Below are 24,476 nucleotides of genomic sequence, written 5' to 3'. Positions count from 1 at the left end.
CTCTAAAATCACCGATATTTTACGATTAATCTGAAAAACGATTGATACCGATTTTACCGATTAATCGGTTTGCCTCTAAAATCACCGATATTTTACGATTAATCTGAAAAACGATTGATACCGATTTTACCGATTAATCGGTTTGCCTCTAAAATCACCGATATTTTACGATTAATCTGAAAAACAATTGATACCGATTTTACGGATTAATCGGTTCGCCTCTAAAATCACCGATATTTTACGGTTAATCTAAAAAACAATTGATACCGATTTGACGGATTAATCGGTTTGCCTCTAAATCGCCGATATTTTCCGATTAATCTGAAAAACGATTGTAAATCGATCTACATTGCGTGGATTTAGGCCCTAAATGGGTTAGAGTGTGCAATAACTGGTGGCTTTCCGGGGAGTCGGGGTCCGGCTCTTGTAACCCATAAGGGCGGTGGCGCACTGGGAGATTTTAGATCAAATGGTCCTATCTTCACCTCCGACTTCGGTTAGGTAGGGGCTGGTAACTGAGTTTCGGCTCAGGCTAACGGAGAGGGTCCGTGCAAACTGTCCGTCTCGGAGGACTGGGTAGCCGACTGTGGGGCGGCGGTTCTCCGTATGAGGCGAGGTTGTCCTGTTTCCCGGCCTTTTGGACTACCACCGGGATCTCTGGTGCCAGCTGTGCCGGGTTACTTGGGCTGCTGTGTGCTCGTCGTTCCCCTTTAGGAGCTCTCTCCAAAGGGTATGACACTTTACCTCCGTAGGTAGGGTGTCGGCTGGAGTTACTATAGCATCCACTCTTACTCCCACTGCTGTGTGCGAAGTGGGGATTGGTCCACCCGTTGCTGCACCTTCTGCTGGGTTGAGTGGCTTGCGTCAAAGGTGCGACCATCAGTAGTAGGGTACTACTACCCATGCTGGATTTGTCACCTGTCCGGGCTTGGGGACGCTGGCGTAGGGCACTATGATGATAGGCCTCCGGTGGTATGGCCCCTGTTGCTAGGTACACCGGCCTATAAATTCTGACACACTGGATTCATCGACATCAATCTAACACGGCAGAAATTTGGTGAACAAAAATATCGCTACAAAGTGCTCTTGGATTTAGAGATAAAGCGGTTATTTCGGAATTTTAATAAAATTGAGACTTTAGAGATAAAGGGCTGATTTAATTCTTTTAGTGGGAAGGGGCTATCTTTTCGAGTGCCAGGGAGATTGGGAGCAAGGCTAAAAATGGTCTCCCTAAGTATAAATCAATAAATTCTTGGTAAAATTCTGTAATAGTTGACGAAATTTCGAAATTACACTACCACCTTTTCATTGCTAAACCACTATTCATCAGACGACAACCTAGAATCCAGAGCTGTTATGATTTTGTTTAGGGCTCATTATTGATTTTACTAAATAAATTACTAATGAGGATATTATGTACTTAAACGATATTAAAATGGAAAAAAATTGGGAAATAGAAAATAATTAGAGTGGTTAATTTCCCTGGAAAATTAAATGGGAAAACCTTTCCTCAAATCAGAAATAAAAAATTAAACTTACATACTTTTTAGGGGTTTTTATTATAGTTTCTAGTCTAGTCTACGTCTAGAGGTCTAGTGTTACATTTGGATTCTAAGAAATGAGACGAAATTTAAATTTGCTAATTATAATTATGGAATGATAACCTTTTTTTTTAACTTTTTTGGAAAAAATACGGAAAATATTCCGGAAAATTACGGACGTCGATTTTTCGGAACATTTTCCAGACTGGAAATTTTCCGACTTACAACTCTAAAAATAATTATGGGGATGTAATTGGAAAATAATAAAAAAGTCTAGGTCAATCAAAATTAAAATAATACTTGTAATACGTACTCATTGAGCTGGTAACTCCGTTGAGTCACCGACGAGCCACGTCGTGAGTCAGCGTTGTCATACGTACTATAATTATGGTACAAATACTATAATTTTGTATCATATTATAAATGGTACTATTATTTTTAGAGCGTACTATATAGTACCAAAATGTACCATATTTCCAACCTATTGTACTATAATGGTACTATTATTATATTTGCATTATTTCTACTACGAAAATAATAAGAATTTCATATTCACTATACATAAAATCGTCGCCTGAAAGCAAAACCACGTAACTTTATACTAGTGTTGTTAATGTTCCGGAAAAATAAAATGCTGAATTTGTTTTTACTTTTTATCGATATAAAATGTCTAATATCATTAAACATACTTCAAACATAGAAATCCGATTTCTATGACTACAAAACTTACAAGGTTAGGGCCCGGTGCAGAGACGTTTTTAAGTATCGCAAAATAGCGATTCCCCGCTAAATTGGCAGAGACATCCATAGAAATCGGATAACAAACTAGAACGCTTAATCGAATGGCTGGCAGACCACTGATTAGATTCTTGGCTAAAACGACAGTAGCACCATCTACACACCGCGCATGAAGCTTATTTTAACTAGTGATCAGGTCTACTTTGTGAATAACATAGGCACTGATGCAAATAACCATTTACAGGTGTTGTTGATTCATTAGTGGTCTTTTCCACTTTCTTTAACGGTTTTAGCTGTAAGTACAAAGCAAGATGTGGTTTTCGGATTCATATTTTTCGAAAGTAAATACAGCATTTCTTTGTTATTTTACGAGATGATAGATTATCTTTTGAATAATTGTTGTAACTTATCTTTATTATTTCAAAAATAGTTTACGGTATTTAGGGCTAGTTAGGCTTAGTTTTTGCTATCTAAATCACACCTAGTTAGTTCACATCCAAAAGTTAATTTTTTTTTCTCTGTTTGTTTGGGAATTTTACGTGGGTCGCATAGGCCTAACTATTTATAATACTTAGTTTATAGTAGGTTTTCAGTTGGCTTCTGTTAAAATTAGATGTATGTTGGAACGGTTCCAATAAATTGAGCCGAATGTAATCTAAACAAATATGATTGTTTTTTAACTTGTATATATATAGTTCCCCGTTTCCTCTAAAAGGGGCGAGTCTTAATTTGAGTTCTATGAATAAAGCGTTTGGTTATGTTTAGCTGTCGTAGTTTCTTTTAGCGTTACAACAGTGGTGGCAACGGTGGGATTTCAGCAGAATGCCGAAACCAGAAGACCCCCAGCCAGCAGCCTCCGATCTCGGAACTATCCTCAACGTTCTCGTGCGGCAACAACAGACGGCTCAGCAACAAAACCAAGCTCTTATTAATTTATTGACTCAGAATATCGGGACTCCCACTACGTCCGCTTCTACGGCAACTTCCACGGTAGCTTCTTTGGACATCCCAGGTTTCGAATGGGACGAGAGTGATGGCGACAAGTTTGAACAGTGGCTGAAGAGGTTCGAATATATCTTGGACATCAGCGCTCCCAATCTTACCGACCTAGACAGAGTCAAATACATAGTTTCGAAACTTTCGAACGAAGCTTTTAGCGAGTATTACAAGTCGTGTATGCCCAAAGAGCCAACGGATTTCCCGTATGTCACGACCGTAACAAACCTCAAGAAACTCTTCGGTAAGAAGCAAACTCTATTTTATGCGTATTCAGCGGCAACAGGGCGAAGAATACAGCCAGTACTTCAACCGAGTCAAATTATTGCTAAAGCGATTCACGTTTGCCGATTTGACCGAAGACCAATTTGGAATCCTAGTTGCCCTGTGTGGTTTGTCGCGGCCAGAAGATGAATCAATACGAACGAGGATCTTGCGGCGTCTGAACGCCGAGGTTGGCATCAAACTCAAGGAGATAATCGAAGAAGTCCTAACCATCGTCGCCACAAGAACGGAACAGATCGTATTCCAGGGAAACGCTATTCCGGTGAACAGCATCCGCAATCAGGAGGCCGAGCAACCTTCGTCCAAACCAGCGGGGAAGCGTCGCTCGCGTTCAGCATCCCGGTCTGCGAAACCACCGCCATACGCTTGTTTCCGATGTGGAGAGATGCATTGGGTCAAGGATTGTTCGCACGCCAAGACTACGTGTCACAAATGTTCCAGAATTGGTCATCTCGCTTCTCAATGTGAGAATCAACAAAAGCGACGACCACAACCGAAGAAACGATCTACGAATAAATTCAATTCCATTCGTTTCCCCACGGTTCGATTTAACTCAATGCGCTCCTCGAAGCTCATTACACGCGAAATGCTGGTGAATAACGTACCCGTCACGTTCTACCTGGACAGTGGCTCCGAAGGCAACATTATCAATCAATCAACGTATGAGCGTATTGGTAAGCCAAAGCTAAACCATTGTCACGAACAGGGAATCCTTTTTGATGGGACGACTGCCACGTTCCTGGGGAAGGGAACAGCTGTATTCAAGCTAGGAGGAAGGGAGGTTCAACACAGTTTCTATGTTGCCCGTGAGGGAGCATTGAATCTTCTTGGAGTCGAGACACTGGATTCTTTTGGTCTGCTTTATAGTCTCCGTCACGTTGGACCGACCGATCCAGCGGTTAATCTCTGCGGCACGCAGACCGAACAATCGAAAAAGGTCCAAGAAGACTCATTCATTCGCTCATTGAAGGACGAATTTCCAGCCGTTTTCAGCGATGGTCTTGGGCGATGTACAAAAGCAAAGGCTAGGCTCTCTATTAAGCCTGGCTGCGTTCCAATCTATTGTAGGGCAAGGCCAGTCCCCTACGCCGCTCGTAAAACCATCGAGACCGAAATAAAGCGACTTGAGGAGTTAGGCGTTCTGAAGGCAGTCGAACACTGTGACTGGGCCGCTCCGATCGTGAGTATCCGGAAACCTAATGGAACTATTCGTCTTTGTGCAGATTTTTCTACGGGGTTAAATGACGTCATAGCACTTAATCAGCACCCATTACCGCTCCCAGAAGATATTTTCGCCACTCTAAATGGAGGTAAAATTTTCTCGCAGTTGGATTTGTCCGAAGCATACTTGCAGGTGGAGCTGGATGATGACTCAAAAGATCTCTGTACGATTTCCACACACAAGGGGAATTTCCAGTACCAACGACTTCCTTTTGGAGTCAAATCTGCACCCGGTGCTTTCCAGGCCATGATGGACAGCATGCTCGCTGGGCTTGAATTTGCTAAGGCATATCTCGACGATATTATCATTGTCAGCCGGAACCTGGAAGAATACAAGCGCCATCTACAGGAAGTTTTCGGTCGCATTAAAGATTTCGGTTTCCACCTTCGCCTCGAGAAATGCAAGTTTTTTATGAAGCAAATTAAATATCTTGGGTTTATCATTGACAGTGATGTCCGACGTCCCGACCCAGGGAAGATACAGGCGATAACTCATATGCCAGCACCCACCGATATTCCAACGCTTCGATCGTTCCTGGGAATGGTAAACTATTATCAAGTTTTTGTCGCTAATATGAGATTTATTCGGCAGCCATTAGACGAACTTCTGGAGACAAAGAGGAAATGGAATTGACTTCCAAATGTAGCGAAGCGGTCAAGAAAATTAAGGAAATCCTGCAATCTGACCTTTTGCTCACGCATTACGACCCAACACTCGATATCATCGTGGCAGCCGATGCCTCGGATTACGGGATTGGGGCTGTCCTCCAGCATCGCTTACCAAATGGGACAATCCAGACCGTCAGTCATGTGTCCAGAGCGTTAACTCCTGCCGAAAAGAACTACAGTCAAATTGAGAAGGAGGGTCTGGCTATTACCTTCGCGGTTAAGAAATTCCACAAAATGCTTTATGGTCGCCATTTCACGCTGCTCACGGACCATAAACCGCTTCTATCTATCTTCGGTAGCAAGAAGGGAATTCCTGTGCACACAGCCAACAGACTCCAACGCTGGGCGCTCATTCTGATAGCCTACGACTTCAAAATCGAATATCGCTCGACGACGTCATTTGGACAGGCAGATGCCTTGTCCAGGTTAATCTCGTCGCAACCTTGTCCCGAGGATGACATAGTCCTGGCCAGCCTGCAGGTGGTATCCGATATCCAAGCTGTAGTTCGGCAACTGCCCGTGACTTTCCAGGAAATCAAAGCAGCGACCAGTCTAGATCCACTCTTGCAGACGGTAATGACCTATATAAAAACTAATTGGCCTTCCCTCAAGGACCTACAAGCGTTACGGGAGGGAAAAGAACTGGAGCAATTTTATCGGCGCAGGGATTTGTTCACTATCGAGCAAGATTGCATTCTCCTTCGGGACCGGGTTGTCATTCCAAGCAAGCTGCGGCCTACGGTTCTGAAACTTCTTCATCATGGACATCCAGGGGTCAGCAGAATGAAGTCTTTAGCCCGCGCTCATGCTTACTGGCCATTCCTGGATACTCAAATCGAACAGTACGTCGCGCAATGTACTAAATGCATCTCGGCTGCTAAACTACCACCGAAGGCTGTTCTACATTCCTGGCCTAAAGCTGAAAGGCCTTGGCAGCGAATTCACCTCGACTACGCGGGTCCTCACCATGGACACCAGTATCTTCTCGTCGTGGATGCCTATAGCAAATATCCGGAGATCTTTGACATGAAATCCACCACGGCAACAACCACTATCTCTACGCTAGAAAACATTTTCGCTCGCTACGGATATCCGGAAGTGATCGTAAGCGATAATGGAACCCAATTCTCTTCGGGAATGTTTGCCACGTTCTGTCGCAGAGCTGGAATCCAGCACATGTTTTCTCCGCCTTACCACCCGCAGTCCAACGGTCAGGCCGAACGGTTTGTTGATACCTTCAAGAGAGCCCTATTGAAACTTAAGGGTGAAGGAAGTGTTCAATACATGCTGAATGTTTTCCTGCTGACGTACCGATCAACTCCGAACTATCGTATCGGTGGGAAAAGTCCGGCCGAGCTATTTCTAGGGAGGACACTACGAATTGCTTTAGATCTCTTACACCCGCCTGTACCTCCAGCAGCAGTCTACGACCATCAGATGGAACGACAGTTCAACCGTCGGCATGGCGCTAAACCGCGGAAGTTCGCCTTTGGAGATCTCGTATATGCCAGGCAGCACACTTCCAAGACTTGGTACCCCGGACGAATTCAGGCCGTCCGTGGAGTCGTGTACATTGTTCAGATGGATGATGGTTCAGCAAACACCTTCCATGTAAACCAACTTCATCGTCGCCTAGATGGGTTCCAGAATAAAGAAGATTCCGGCTCTAACGACCGTTCCTATTCAGTATTCATGGACACGTTCGATCTGCCGATACCAGAACCAGAACACCCTCCCATAGTTGTTCCTGCCGGAGAGCGTCACGTCAGATTCAGCATTCCGGAGGATGATACTCAGGTTCCTCCCATACGGCGGTCAGAACGGGTGCGACGGAAACCGGCTCCACTTACCATCCAACCTCATAAAACATCATACGATTAACTTTTTAAAAAAGGGAGGTGTTGGAACGGTTCCAATAAATTGAGCCGAATGTAATCTAAACAAATATGATTGTTTTTTAACTTGTATATATATATAGTTCCCCGTTTCCTCTAAAAGGGGCGAGTCTTAATTTGAGTTCTATGAATAAAGCGTTTGGTTATGTTTAGCTGTCGTAGTTCCTTTTAGCGTTACAACAATGTACTTTTGTTTAGAGAAACTGTCTTTGCTAAAGGATTATATAAGGTATTAACCAAGTATATTCTTGCTGGCTCTCAGGTCTACATTTAGCGTTGAAATAATACACAATATATATACTAATTTAAAGTATTAAATATAATTTATTATACGTTTGATTCGCTCGCGTTCTACATGTCGAACAGTCTCATCAGTGTCGTGTTTTCTTTTCAAAGCATTAATACATTTGATACTGATCTTGTGGATTTAATCCTTATGGCAGTAAATATGAACTTAAATTGAAGTGACCCATTATTCCGACTTTCCCATCATTTTATCTCACACAACCTTCACAATAGCTTCGTTTTCAAGCAATTTATTGCAAAAATAGCAAGAGTTAGCTCAGGGCCGTAGCTAGAGAAAATGGCGCCAGGGGCGAGCTGCAATTTTGGCGCCCCCTAATATAATAATATGGACCAATTTTTGCGCCCCTATACCCTATCACGCGCACGGCACCCGGGGCGGCCGCCCCGGCCGCCCAGCCCTAGCTACGGTCCTGAGTTAGCTGGGTGGTAAATTTTAAACGCGGTTACACGAAGAGCGGCGGACGCGTTTGAAGTCAACGAAGGCGCAAAATGGTAAGACGCGTTTCGGGTACAACGTTAAAACCGCGAATACGACACCACGATTGCTCGTATGTAAAATGTTCATAAAACATTTTTTGTAGGAAATAACTGGGCCCTAATGTTCGTAATTGGGTTTATAGCCGTACATACAATACTAACGTAGATATTCGCGATAAACAATTAATGTGCACTGGTTTCCCTCATAACCATTGCGGGTAAAACAACGATTTCTAACAGTAACCCGTGAAAAGATAAGTTTTGTTTGAGTATTTACTATTTACTCCTAAAATATTTAATTAACCATTCTTCATTTTTTATTTAAAAAAAACTAGCTTTCTATGATTTGAAAGAAACGCGTTTTCTAGTGCGTTCTTAGCGATTGGAAATTACGGTAAAAAGAAAACTATTTCTAACACTAACCTGTGAAAAGATATGTTTTCTTTTGTTTATTTACTCTTACATGATTTAATTACGCAATTTTGAGCCATTCTTCAACTTTAATAGGCGCTAGCATAAATTATTCTTGTCTTGTTCAACTTTTTAAAATGTTCCACTCGCTCTTTAATATTTTAGCGTAAAAGGCTCGTGCGTTTTTTTATATTTCAGGGAACTCGCTCGAGCCCGTTTACGCTAAAATATTAAGACCAGCGTGGAAGTTTTTAACAAGTTGAACAAGATATAAATAGACTTTATGCTAGCGTCTATTAAACATAAGTCGGTTTAAAGATGTAAAAAAAACCGCGTTAGCGTCGAGCTAAAGTCGGCCATTTAATCTTAGGCGAAATAGAGTGTTAGTTCACCAGTGTGGCGCAGATGGCGTAACTTTCGTTGCCAGCCAAACGAAAAGCATGGGCCAAACGCAGGGTTTTTTAAAAGTTCTAATCGGACCACGCGACAAAATTTCAAAAATCGTTCTAGTTTGTTATCCGATTTCTATGGAGATATCTCGATCGCAAAAATAACTGGAAAGCGTTTTGTCACGGCTAACTTAGATAGAGTATGTCTAAGTTGGCCGTCGTTCTGTTTATTTTGCGAGAGTTCTACCCATGGCCAAATCGAGCTCTCTTATTGGTCCGTGACTTTGGTATAAAAATTCGTAAAAATAACAGCGTCACCTATTATCAGGAATCACTAAAACTTCTCTGCACCGCGATTTCGATTGCGAGGATCGAAAAATAAACAGCTCGCTAAATCTGAATCGCTAAATTGCGATCCTGTTAAAATTAACAGGAATCGCAAAACGTCTCTGCGCGAGGCATTAAGATTATGAAGAAGATTGTTATAGAGTGTTGTCGTCTGAAACCCGGCGACGTCACCATTGTAATTAGCCCATTCATAAAAAACGGTAACTGTCACGGCTGCCACTATAACACTACAGCTGTGACGTTACAAGTTTTCAAAATCGTATCAGACGACAACACTCTATACTGCGCCTAGCGTAAACGGTCTCAGTAACCTAAATGAATTCCCGGTTTTGCTTTAAAACCCGGTGGATCCCTTTAAAGCTCCGAGCCAACAGGTCGCCCTACCTGCTGAATTTATAAATAGCTAGGCGGATTTGCCGTTGAAGCCAAGCTGCAATAGGAAACTCAATACTATGGGAAAGCCGCGGGGGTTTCGTCAATTATTAATTGCCAGGTAAGTGACGTTGGAGGTGGGCCTCATTTGACGGGGCTTTCGGGCAGTGACGTCATCGCGCGGGGCTTTAATAAAGGGAACTGCGGCGCTTTGATTAGGAACCCCCCCCCGTTCGCTTCCCCCATCGACTATGGAGTACGTTGTGTATTTGAAAACATATTAGTGGCTAATAATAGAAAGGTCGTTTCCCACTCTCAAGGCAGCGTCAACCGTTTCACTCTATACTTTGTATAGCAACTAAACAAACGTTTATGGGAGTTGACAGCCTTTCCAAAAACCTATTTTCGCCTGTAACGTAATTATATAAAAGGTGTAACCATAAGCTTATAATTACGGATGACCTAAGTGCGACAGTTCCTTATTTTCCGCTTGTTAAACTTTATTTCTAAAATGACTACACTTTTTGGTAATCGCTAGATTGTAAGCAGTGCCGTAACTAGGGCGGTGCCAGCGGTGCCAAGGCACAGGGCGCAGACCCTGGAGGGGCGCAGAAATGACCAGACCAGGTAAGATTAGAACATTTTTCAAAGGGCACAATTATAGAAGCTCGCACCGGGTGCATAAAAGGCTAGTTACGGCACTGATTGTAAGCCACCAAATCATACCACAGGCACCTAAAAACGTTTTAGGGTTACCATTTAAATGCCTTGAAATTCTACAGAAAATGATTACTGAGAGCATAGAAATATGAATTTTTGATATGAATCAGAATATTTCGGTAGCCTTAGGAAATAACAAGATGTATAAACTATACTATAAATACATTAACATAATAAAACCCAAGAGGAATTTTACAATAATTTTTAGACAAACCAAATTTTTAGAGTTTTAGGTTTTGGAAATAAGGTAGCCTGTAATATGGCGCCTGTATCAATTGGTACGAAATTAAAATATCACAATAGCGCGTACGTGGGTCATTTGGGTCCCACGGATTGACCAGAAATATAACTTAAAATTAAAATTTCTTAATGAAACCGAAAACTAACTAAAAATATAATTTTCAACCAAGTTGGTCTTAAATTTAAAAAAAAAGTTTGTAGATTTAAAGTCGAAAATCGCGAAAAACCATGCACTTAAATCAAGAACTCAAAACCACTGGCGCAGCCACTGGTCTCGATAAAGGCGCTCATCTTGGATATGATTCCAATTCTCCATCGGTCACATTTATGGAATATTATTATAGACTTATGGTATGATGTCAGTAATTCGGTGCTTTTGATTTAAACCGTATTTTCACATTCGCTAGAAGCGACTAAAAAACCCTTAAATTCCTCAGGCAATTAATCAATCCTTTAAAATCTTATTATGTATTTCCCAAGATAATCACACAAACTCCCGCGTAGAATATCGACTTAAATTAGCTTAATTTACGCAACTCGAAATTTGTCAGTTAATGCTCTTATAACGTACTAGCTTCGGCTTGATATACTCAAAAATGTGAAGGAGTTGTAGGGGGTGAGTTGAGAAGTATGCCTGATTTTTCCCATTTTCCTACGTTGAGTTAAAAGAGCGCCAGAGAGCTCCAAAGTGTGGCCTACCAGCCCCTGGAAGTAGGCTGCAACAAGCGCAATACCAAGCAGCAGGGACTTTAAATACTGTTTAAGTTTACTTTTTTACGCTGGTTACCTCGATTTGCTTACAAAGTCCTTTTTACCTGTTGTGTACTAAAAAACCAATATCACCAACTCTTATCTTATCTGTACGCGCATGCGCCATATCTAAAACGATCTATATAAATAGTCGTCCCGTTATTGTAAGAGGGCCAGATTACGGAGTGCAAGTCTCTATAACTTTATATTCATGTAAATATATATCATGTAAATATATATCATGTAAATATATATCATGTAAATATATATCATGTAAATATATATCATGTAAATATATATCATGTAAATATATATCATGTAAATATATATATCATGTAAATATATATATCATGTAAATATATCATAATAATAATGAACGTTTCTACCAATGTCTGAATGGGTATTTGTTGAACACAATATTACCTATCACACGAACCCAAACCTTAATGTTCGCGTTTCCCCGCTGCTTGGTTTTGCGCTTGTTGCAGCCTACTTGCAGGGGCTAGTAGGCCACACTTCGAAGCTCTCTGGCGCTTTTTTAACTCATCGTAGGAAAATGGGGAAAAAACAAGCATACTTCTCAACTCACCCCCTACAACTGCTTCAAATTTTTGCATAACCTTTTGAAACACCCTGTATATATCTCAGCTCTTTGATCCATCGTTTATCCGCGAGTTGATTGTATTAGAACCGATTTGTGGTGGGTGCTTTTCCATATTTTTACGATGAAACACTCGTAGACAGATCATTTAGAGGATGGGGTGTTAAAGTGGTGCTGGACCTATGTGGAATGACCGTACGAAAAGTATTTAGTGTTATACAAAATGGAGTCCGATTTTCAATGTCATCCTTCTTACAAAGATGAATAGATCGATTTCAAAACACAGTGAGTGAATTAAATTTTCTTCGGTCGTATGTTCATTAAAAATTTCTTCAAGAACGTAGTACTAAATTCCAGGGCCGGATTAACCATTAGGCCGAATAGGCCTGGGCCTAGGGCACCAAGCCTACAAGGGGCAACCAGAGGGTTCGAAAAAAATAAAAGTACAAAACTTTAATCATTTGCTTTTCACAAAATATTTTCCGGAGTTATTTTAGTAAATGCGTCCACCCCTATGAACCAAAAACGTTTGATTGTCACATTCTCTGACGGACTGCCGTCTAGCCCCTGACGACATACTAAATCTGGCAGCAAAATGAATTTTCCTTCCATTTCTCAATTATAAATTGAGGAAGCGCCTAGCTCGCTATTGAAAGGGGGCACCAAAATTAACTTGGGCCTAGGGCACCATAAAGTCTTAATCCGGCCCTGCTAAATTCCAATTTCACATGCTACTGCGAGGTTTATAGAAATATCGTTGGGATATTGATAACTGTAGACTGTCGCGCCAGGAGTGAGCAATGACCGAAGCTGGACCTTCCCTTCTTGGGTTATACTCCCTTTAAGCTCGGGAGAGGAGGTGATGCTATAAATACCGTTATGACCAGGGTTGGACATAAGGTACAGGTCACTGAATTTGACTACTAAAATAAATGATCTGACTACTGAAATAAATGATCTGACTACTAAAATAAATGCTCCGACTACTAAAATAAATGCTCCGACTACTAAAATAAATGCTCCGACTACTAAAATAAATGCTCCGACTACTAAAATAAATGCTTCGACTACTAAAATAAATGCTCCGACTACTAAAATAAATGATCTGACTACTAAAATAAATGATCTGACTACTAAAATAAATGCTCCGACTACTAAAATAAATGCTCCGACTACTAAAATAAATGCTCCGACTACTAAAATAAATGATCTGACTACTAAAATAAATGATCTGACTACTAAAATAAATGCTCCGACTACTAAAATAAATGCTCCGACTACTAAAATAAATGCTCCGACTACTAAAATAAATGATCTGACTACTAAAATAAATGATCTGACTACTAAAATAAATGCTCCGACTACTAAAATAAATGCTCCGACTACTAAAATAAATGCTCCGACTACTAAAATAAATGCTTCGACTACTAAAATAAATGCTCCGACTACTAAAATAAATGATCTGACTACTAAAATAAATGATCTGACTACTAAAATAAATGCTTCGACTACTAAAATAAATGCTCCGACTACTAAAATAAATGATCTGACTACTAAAATAAATGCTCCGACTACTAAAATAAATGCTCCGACTACTAAAATAAATGCTCCGACTACTAAAATAAATGATCTGACTACTAAAATAAATGCTCCGACTACTAAAATAAATGCTCCGACTACTAAAATAAATGCTCCGACTACTAAAATAAATGCTCCGACTACTAAAATAAATGATCTGACTACTAAAATAAATGATCTGACTACTAAAATAAATGCTCCGACTACTAAAATAAATGCTCCGACTACTAAAATAAATGCTCCGACTACTAAAATAAATGCTCCGACTACTAAAATAAATGCTTCGACTACTAAAATAAATGCTCCGACTACTAAAATAAATGATCTGACTACTAAAATAAATGATCTGACTACTAAAATAAATGCTCCGACTACTAAAATAAATGCTCCGACTACTAAAATAAATGCTCCGACTACTAAAATAAATGATCTGACTACTAAAATAAATGATCTGACTACTAAAATAAATGCTCCGACTACTAAAATAAATGCTCCGACTACTAAAATAAATGATCTGACTACTAAAATAAATGATCTGACTACTAAAATAAATGCTCCGACTACTAAAATAAATGCTCCGACTACTAAAATAAATGCTCCGACTACTAAAATAAATGATCTGACTACTAAAATAAATGATCTGACTACTAAAATAAATGCTCCGACTACTAAAATAAATGCTCCGACTACTAAAATAAATGCTCCGACTACTAAAATAAATGATCTGACTACTAAAATAAATGATCTGACTACTAAAATAAATGCTCCGACTACTAAAATAAATGCTCCGACTACTAAAATAAATGCTCCGACTACTAAAATAAATGCTCCGACTACTAAAATAAATGCTCCGACTACTAAAATAAATGCTCCGACTACTAAAATAAATGATCTGACTACTAAAATAAATGATCCGACTACTAAAATAAATGCTCCGACTACTAAAATAAATGCTCCGACTACTAAAATAAATGCTCCGACTACTAAAATAAATGCTCCGACTACTAAAATAAATGCTCCGACTACTAAAATAAATGCTCCGACTACTAAAATAAATGCTCCGACTACTAAAATAAATGCTCCGACTACTAAAATAAATGCTCCGACTACTAAAATAAATGCTCCGACTACTAAAATAAATGCTCCGACTACTAAAATAAATGCTCCGACTACTAAAATAAATGCTCCGACTACTAAAATAAATGCTCCGACTACTAAAATAAATGATCCGACTACTAAAATAAATGCTCCGACTACTAAAATAAATGGTCCGACTACTAAAATAAATGATCCGACTACTAAAATAAATGATCTGACTACTAAAATAAATGATCTGACTACTAAAATAAATGATCTGACTACTAAAATAAATGATCTGACTACTAAAATAAATGCTCTGACTACTAAAATTAATCGAAATCCGGGGGCTCACTAGTCCATTTGACTAGTGAAAATTTTTCCGAAATATTCATAAATAATAATGCTCACTAGTCGGGCTGACTACTAAAAAAAATATATCCTTATGTCCAACCCTGGTTATGACGTAGAGGAAGTGGGTTCCCACAAGATTATAAATTCTTTGACTTTTGCCTGACCATATTTAGAAATTTGTCCTGACCTTCATTTGCCAGTTTTAATTTTGTATTATACATTTATCTTCTACCAACTTATATTTCGCTACATAAGTGGCTCTTCAGGTTATGTTTCAAATATAAGTCTTATATTATCCCAGAGCTATCGTAAAATTACCATCATCAAAGTTTTCCTAATAATTTTAAATACCCCGATTTTTCCCCAATTTTTAGGCTTATTTTCCAATTATCCGACTTTAATCTGGATTTTTAGGCTTATTTTATAATAACCTGACTTTCCCCTGTATTTTAGGCATATTTTCTAATTACCTGAAATTCCCTGGATTTTTAGACTTGTTTTTAAGTTCCCTAACTTTCCCCTGCATTTTAAGCTTATCTTGGAATTCCCGAATTTTCCCTTTATTTTAGACTTTTTTTCCTATTCTCTCCCTGAGTGTTTATGCCTATTTTCAAATTCCCCGACTTTTTACTGGTTTTTTAAATGGGAACGGCCAAGCTTTTCCAAATATGGCTTTATTTCCGTATCAAAAGATTAACAAGGCGTTCAATATACTAACACGTACCTTTTTTTGTCTTGAAAAATAGCTCTTGGCCCAAAAAGTTGAAACGAAAAATAACGCCAGGTGTTTGGGTTTGAATTTTCGCCGCCATCTTAGGGTCTGCCGCCAGCGCCCCTAACCCCGTATGAGCGATTTGCGAACTATCCTAACTTTTAAAATCGCGCAATTTAGGCTTAGGTCTCTTATAACTGGAACGCGCCGCGCGTGCGAAACATATTTTTTGCGTCTTCAGCAGCGCGTTTTTACGTAGTTTTTCTGTCTCACCGACTTCTCACCAGGTGTCGCGGCGGACGCGCGCTTTTCGATTTCCTGAAATTTCTTTATTTTATTAAAAATTAACCACTCAATATTTTTTTATGCGGTTTTCGCCACAAATTTTAGTTTTTAATGGGCTATAGGGCTATCTAACTCGTTAAAGCTTGACCGTTCCCCTTTAAGCCTATTTTTAAAATCCGCGCCTCTTCCCTGATGTCAATGATTTCCTTGAGCTTCCTTGATTTGTGGTTGTTTTATTGCAGACGGCATCTTTCACACGGTGGAGATCCTGGACACGGCGGGCTCGCACCACTTCCCGGCGATGCGCGAACTCAGCATCCGCTCCGGGCGCGGCTTCGTCCTGGTCTTCTCCGTCGACAGCCTTCAATCATTCCACGAAGCCATTCAACTCTGGGAACTCATCGCGCGCATCAGAGGTAAGCCACGAACTGAAAAGGTCCAACCAATTAACTTAGGCCTAGGTTTAAAATGTCCGCAACAAGTAAGAGAAATATGATAGTTATTTGTCAAAAAATTACCTAAGTAATTAAACTAAATAATAATAAGAAGTAATCTCAGGAAAATCAGTTAATGCTATAAAAAACTATTAAATTATGAGCTTGAATCGATGAGTGAATTTCAAATAAAACGACATAGCCTACGATAGTAGATAGGTCGCATCATATTGTCAAAACCCGTAGCGCAATAGACCCATGTTGAAAGTTGGGGGGCCGAAAATTAACATATTTACCTGGCAACTCAGCATTTGGACGGAACATCCGTTTCCTTACTTCCGCCTGTATATTTCAATGGCGGTCACGTGGTTCAAAACGTCACAAACCGGATGTTCCGTCCAAAGGTCTCACTTAAGCCTCGTCTGCGGCCCCTCTTTTGTTATGGGTCTATAGAAATAGACCAGGTGGCGCTATAATCTATTTCCTTTGGTACCAAAAATGGGGGAGGAACTAGGGGAAGATAACCTGAAAATTCGAAACGCCGGATGATGCCGCGTTTTGGACGGGTTTTTAAGTTAAAGAGGAATTGTCACCAAAACCAAAATTTACGAGGTTTTTTTACGGAATGATAGAAAATATATTAATGATTATGTCCCTGTAATTTTATAGTTATTGGAAAAGTATTTAAAAAGTTACGCGACTTTTTCCGCAACCTATATCAAATGAGTAGAAGGAAAGTGAAGGTCTGGCGCCACTCCCGGGGTCGGGGTCGGGATCGGGATCGGGGTCCGGGATTTAAGGGGTGAAATGGGGGTAAAATCGTCGAAAAGTCAATGTATTTATGATATTTCTCGCGACGATTTGTTTAATCGTATATCAACATATTGTGTTCAGGCCAACTTGTTCATTTATCTCTGCTTATCTTGAAAGACACTTGAACGTATATCTTATCACGTTTTATCGTACGGAATATGTTGAAATGATGTAAAAAGTGATAACCTAGGCGGCGCGCGCGCGGATTACCCGGGGGACGCGGTTAATTTGAATTTAAGAGTGTTTTGACGTCATGGAATATTCGTTGTTAAAGTAGAATGGAAAAATTTTTTAACTTCATTTTAATATCATTGTAGTACGCTTGGCACTTGAACCTATCTCACGAGTATTTCACTGGGTGAGAGATAACGCGCGCGTGCGTGGATTACCCGGGAACTAAATCCATATTTTTTTTTCAAACTTAGAAGTTAGTTTGTATGAAATACTTTCTAATACCTGTAAAATGGACTTTAGAGTGGATAATTAAGTATTTTTTCAATCCTTATACCTATATTTACATATTGGTATTGTTACAAAAGGTTCTTTTAAACGTAACTTAGTACATTAATTTATTTTGGAAGTTCAAAACGTATTAAGAGCCCTTCAGAGTACTATAAAAGGATTTCATTTACAAACTAAATTAATATTTTCTTCAAACTTTCAATTCGTTATAATTTGAATTTAAATGAAAACATCATGGATTATAGGTGCGTAATCTACTATTAGACCGAACGGATTAAAAAATACTTAAAGTAAGTGGTTTTACTGATAAACTCTAAAGGAATTTAACTTTAAAAGGTATCTTAGATTATTGTTTTTAATTTTATTCAAATTATATCGAATTGAACGGTTAGTCTACGCTTTTCTAACTTTGGTATCAGCGGCCAATGTACCAGTCAATACTTAAGTAACTACTAACTACAATTAAAATCAAAGGATCTGCTATATTTTTCATGCTATGAAAACAATTCATTAAAATCTCGAGTTTTTAAATATATGTAAAACAATAAGGAGCAGATCTTTTAGTACAAATTTTCAAAAATTATATTTAATTTAGTTTATAATAATATAGGGAACTCAAAAATTAAAAAACGAAAAATCAAAAAAGTTACTTACTTCAACCTTTCTCCCAGTTATTAGTTTCGTTTTAAACTTGGTTTACGTTTTAGTTTTACTTTGCTATTCTAGAAAATTCCAAAATTCCTTTAGAGTTTATCAGTAAAACCACTTACTTTAAGTATTTTTTTTAATCCGTTCGGTCTAATAGTAGATTACGCACCTATAATCCATGATGTTTTCATTTAAATTAAAATTATAACGAATTGAAAGTTTGAAGAAAATATTAATTTAGTTTGTAAATGAAATCCTTTTATAGTACTCTGAAGGGTTCTTAATACGTTTTGAACTTCCAAAATAAATTAATGTACTAAGTTACGTTTAAAAGAACCTTTTGTAACAATTCCAATATGTAAATATAGGTATAAGGATTGAAAAAATAGTTAATTATCCACTGTAAAGTCCATTTTTCAGGTATTAGTAAGTATTTCATACAAACTAACTTCTAAGTTTGGAAAAAAAAATGGATTTAGTTCGTAAATAAAATCCTTTTAAAGTACTTTGAAGGACTCTTTATGCGTTTTGAACGTTTTGAACTTCTAAAATAAAATAATGTACTAAGTTACGTTTAAAAGAACCTTTTGTAACAATTCCAATATATATATATATAAAAAACCGTGATAAATAGTAAAACCCACTTATTTTTCAATAAATACATTTCAGATACACAAATTAATTAAATAAAAGTATTTAAATAAGAATTGCTTCACTAAATTATGCATTTGTACTTTAAATAATACCTGATTTTGAAATTATATTAGAATAATTATATTGTTAAACGTCTTTCATTTTTAAAAATGTAGTAGAAAACGAAAGATGTTTTAATTAAAACATTTCTTAATTTCTTTATTACCTAAAAATATTTACAATATTTACAAATTTTTATATTGTTTAACTTCTTTCATTTTTAAAAATGTAATTGCTTGACTTAAATAAAGCGTGAAAATTATTAGTTTCAAATGATATTTACAAATCTTATCAACTCTAAAGTCCATTTTTCAGGTATTAGTAAGTATTTCATACAAACTTACTTCTAAAATATGGATTTAGTTCGTAAATAAAATTCTTTTAAATTACTTTGAAGGACTCTTTATACGTTTTGAACTTGAATAATATTAAAAACAATAATCTAAGATACCCTTTAAAGTTAAATTCCTTTAGAGTTTATCAGTAAAACCACTTACTTTAAGTATTTTTTAATCCGTTCGGTCTAATAGTAGATTACGCACCTATAATCCATGATGTTTTCATTTAAATTCAAATTATAACGAATTGAAAGTTTGAAGAAAATATTAATTTAGTTTGTAAATGAAATCCTTTTATAGTACTCTGAAGGGCTCTTAAAACGTTTTGAACTTTCAAAATAAATTAATGTACTAAGTTACGTTTAAAAGAACCTTTTGTAACAATTCCAATATGTAAATATAGGTATAAGGATTGAAAAAATACTTAATTATCCACTCTAAAGTCCATTTTACAGGTATTAGAAAGTATTTCATACAAACTAACTTCTAAGTTTGAAAAAAAAAATATGGATTTAGTTCGTAAATAAAATCCTTTTAAAGTACTTTGAAGGACTCTTTATACGTTTTGAACTTTTATAGTATTTTTCTATGTATTTATTACTATAAATATCCCAATATTAAATGGGAACCATGTATGCGTAACAATTTCAATATGTAAATATAGGTATAAAAATATGATAATCAAATTTAAAACTTACGTGCTAATAATATTAAAATGAAGTTTAAAAATATTTCCATTCTACGTCATTTTAACAACGTATATTCCATGACGTCAAAACACTCACATCCGTGTTTTAAATTCAAATTAACCGCGCACGCGTGCTCCGCGCCTCCCGGGTAATCCACGCACGCGCGCGTTATCTCTCACCCAGTGAAATACTCGTGAGATAGGTTCAAGTGCCAAGCGTACTACAATGATATTAAAATGAAGTTAAAAAATTTTTCCATTCTACTTTAAATCCCGGACCCCGATCCCGATCCCGACCCCGACCCCGGGAGTGGCGCCAGACCCTCACTTTTCTTCTACTCAAATGGCACCAAAAATTTCAGAAATCGCGGTTGAACCTACGTGCAGCAACAAAATAATGAAGCGGCAAAAATTCAAGAAAGGGCGGCGTTTAAGGCATTTTAAAAACACGATAAACTACAATCTACGAATATAATCAAAGGACGATTAAAAAGCTAAGGAGAATGTCGTAGCAGACGACAGTTCCGACCGAAAAACGATAAAACCGGGGAAAATAATATTTCATTCACGAGATGGCGCTGCAGGTAGGTTTAACCAAGCGGTTCTGAGATTCTCGAGTAGTGGGGTATAAAACATGAATTTTGTTGCAAATAATAAATCAAATACTGGAAATATGAACATGATATTTTTGGTATAACCATTTTCGGACGTCCTCTATCCATTTAAATGGTTTTTAACCAATTTTAGGGTGGTGACAATTCCCCTTTAATTGGTTCCATGGCCCAACGAGCTCGTCTCCGGATCGGGGTGGCCAGATTTATCCGCATTCAGTTGCCAAATTATGGTTTGGAAGTAGCCCGTAAAAAGGCTGCGAGCTTAGAAAATATAGCACCATCTGCCTTAATATCTGTCAACTAAGTATGTGAAGAAATAGCAGACAACTTTTGAATTTCAATATTCTTCGGTTGAAACTTTCAGCTGTTGTGCGTAGAGATAATTTTGAACGGGCAGACAGTTTTCACATATTAAATTTAAAACTTGGTCGGAACTCGGTAGGCGGCGATACTTGTGATAAAAATTTAAACTACACACGAAGCCTATAGTCTGGTTAACAAATTGCTTACAGAAGAACAAATGTTTAAGACTTTAGAGGTTAGATTTTAATGGTTTTATTTATTTTAGATGGCGCTAATTTAAACCTTTTGGTGGGAAGGGAATTAATACTTATTACCAGGAAACTATATAGGTATACACTTGGAATGTCTAAGGAAGATATTTACGGCCGTGATGAAGCTCGTAGAAACGGGCGTGTCTTAAAGCGGGAAAACTCACGAGAAAAACTCTCGCGCCTCGCTACCCTAATTCGACGAAAACTCGTCATTAAGCCTAGTCATGGTTTTTATATTATTAGCTTACCTGATTATCTCTTTTATAGGCATACAAATACCTGAAATTAGGTATCACTACACTTCTTTCGCGAAGAACATTATAATTACTTCAAAATAAGTACGATAACAAATTGAGGTTTTTAAATCCATTGTTTAATAAGCCTTTTTTGCGCTGGAAGATCGCCTATTTGTTACCATGACGACGCATTATTTTCGCGTCAAACCTCGAGCCAATGAATTTGAAATGTCGTGTTACGTCTTACACTTGACGTAGTTAAGCCCCGCCTTTTTCTCGACGCGCTTTCGTATCACCGTCCCAATGGAACCTTAGACATTCCAAGTGTATACCTCTATAGTTTCCTGATATTACTTTATTACAAAAATTGAATTTTAACAGCGTTTTAAGCGAGGTTTTATGAAAAATCAATGAGTACGACACACGGCGCTACTCATGCTCTTTCCTATTCATGAAAATTTCGCTCCCGCAATGGCGGCCATGGCCAAAGCTACGTAGTGCTACTACTTTACTGTACTTTAGGGAGAATGACTACAGACCGAGGGGCTAAACACTCTTAGAAAGTCTGTACACCGGATTACGCTTAGATTAGCACTGCCAAAGGCAGGGACTTCAAAGATTACGCGTAATCCCATTAGTACAGTTAAAGGTACGGCTCTGTACACCGATTACGCGGAGTGATCAGCCCCTGCTACAGACCCTTCCTGCTAGGGTCATCGTGTCAAAAGCATGGTTGGACTTAAGGATATTTATATATATTATTATATTCGCCATTATTTATGAATATTCAGGTAAATTTTTCACTAGTCAACTTGACTAGATTTAATTAATTATATTATATTATATTATATTATATTATATTATATTATATTATATTATATTATATTATATTATATTATATTATATTATATTATATTATATTATATTATATTATATTATATTATATTATATTATATTAATATTAATTTTATACATAAACATTTAAACAAGGACGTAGGGAGACGAATATATAAATACATGGATTTTTCATAAAACATCGCTTAAAACACTATTAAAAATCATTTTTGTAATAAAGTAGTAAGTATTAAAAGAGCGTTCTATAAAATTGGCCCAAAACCGGCAATTTTTTTCATACAGACTACAGATCTAGTTCACCAGGACTAACAACGTTTGTTATTCTTTGGCTTGAGAGAATTCGGCTTATGTCCTGTCTTTATAGGAATATTTTAGAGACGTACCTTTTGGGAGTTGTAGGAGGGACCCTAGGTGTTGAAGTATGTTTCGGGTTAAGAATATTTTCATGATCTAAGTTTCATTTTAAACACGTGGATTTGGGACTAGTATTTTGCTTATTTGCTATCATACATTTATTAAAAAAATCAGTTAAAATAAGAAAAACGACGCGGAAAGCCGGAAATTAGTGAATCCTAGGCTAGCAACTACGCTACTCCTAAAAATCGACTGCTCTCAATTTCTTACGGGTTTGCCAGATAAATATTTTTATCTCACACGAAAAACCGGCCAAACCTTCACCTCATACAAACTCAAAAGGGGGAAAGCACACCACACTGATTTTATAGAACGCTCTATTATCTCACCACCAAAAGGTTTAAATAAACTCTATTATATCTGTGACGCCCAAATGGTTCCAATATTTGTTGCGGACATTGTCGGGATTTCCCGTTAAGAACATGTCGCAGATTGAATTCCCTTTAACAAAGTTTAAAGTTTCATATTTATGGTGGATCATGAGGAATTTAACATATTGGCCACCATGTTTAACATATTCTGGAGATCCTGTTGGGGAATAGAATCATTTGAATTTTGGGGGTGCTGGGGCTAAAGAAATCAGGAGTTTTTGGGACCTGAAATTTGGCACAAATATTTCAAACGATTTTGTGGACATTGATAATTTATTTTTATTATTACGCAGGAATTAATATAATTATAAGTTTCATTTAAATCAAGGAATACCTCTGCGTATTGTTCCATACCAGCTAGAAGCAACAAACACAACACCCCACACAAGGAGAAAGCAACCCGTCAAAAGTCGTGGATTTTCTCGCGTACATTTTTCATTGGCTAGACGCTTTAGCGCCTGCTGCCGTCGGAAGGGGAAAATTCGGAAATTGTCTCCCCCCCCACCCGTAAAACGTTCAGCGTAAAGGCTCGTGACGCTCGTCCAATGAAATTCGTACACAACCCTTCGTTAGCGTGTTTAAAGGCTAGCTGCGTTCTCGTTGTGTTTGTTGCTCCTAGATACCAGATTGACTGAGAAAAATCATATAACCTCGGGCAGGAATCGAACCTACGACCTTTGGGTTACCTTCCCAACGCCACTACCATTGTACTACCGAGGCCACGAATAATCTCGCCTCGGACATCCAATTTAAGAAGGACTCGATCTGGTTCATATTATTGACGGGATACATTTAACCCGTTGTTAACGGTGCCGTAGCATTTTACGTCAACTAATTTTTTCTCTCTCAGTCACTCTGGTATGGAACAATACGCAGAGGTATTCCTTGATTTAAATGAAACTTCTAATGATTTTGTGGACCTTTATTTAAAGTAATTTAAAATTTCATACCAAAACACTACCGATTTGTGTAGTTTAAGTAACCATTACAATATTTTAATTTCACATTTTCAGAAAGTTTGGTTAGTTAAAATCATTTTTGGAATAACTTAAAAGCCTAGGTTTGCTTCTGCCTGTCCCCCTTTGAAATAACTTGCCTGAAAAGCAAATACCCCGGTGGTGGTCCAACATGTTCAGCGGTTGGCCTACCATCAGGATATTTGCTTTTCAGGCAAGTTAATTTAAGGGGGACCCGCAGAAGCAAACCTAGGCCTATAAATCAGAAATCTAAAAACAAAATAGTACAATTGGGGGTTTTGTATCGCAGTCAGGCATCAACTAACGCTCAGGCCCTTAAAAAGGGCATCAAGGGTGTTCTTAACCCGGCGAGTGTAGAGACGGTTTCAAGGGGATTTTGCCGCTAATACCCGGGGCGGTGATAGGCCAAAGGAG

The 24,476-nt window shown here is 38.0% G+C and overlaps 1 pseudogene across 1 annotated transcript in view; it reads left to right on the top strand.

The window, feature by feature from the left end:
- The window catches only part of LOC149921230 (ras-related protein Rap1 pseudogene), a 113,810-nt pseudogene that overhangs the window by 46,859 nt on the left and 42,475 nt on the right, over positions 1-24,476 (top strand). The window contains exon 2 of the transcript XR_016477137.1: positions 16,208-16,381. The product of XR_016477137.1 is annotated as a ras-related protein Rap1 pseudogene (transcript). The remainder of the gene's footprint in view (positions 1-16,207; positions 16,382-24,476) is intronic.

The sequence above is a fragment of the Leiobunum rupestre genome, chromosome 11 (assembly GCF_980474605.1).
Source record: "Leiobunum rupestre chromosome 11, qqLeiRupe1.1.hap1, whole genome shotgun sequence".
Classification (NCBI taxonomy): Eukaryota; Metazoa; Arthropoda; class Arachnida; order Opiliones; family Sclerosomatidae; genus Leiobunum; species Leiobunum rupestre.
This window is presented reverse-complemented; position numbering and strand designations above follow the sequence as displayed.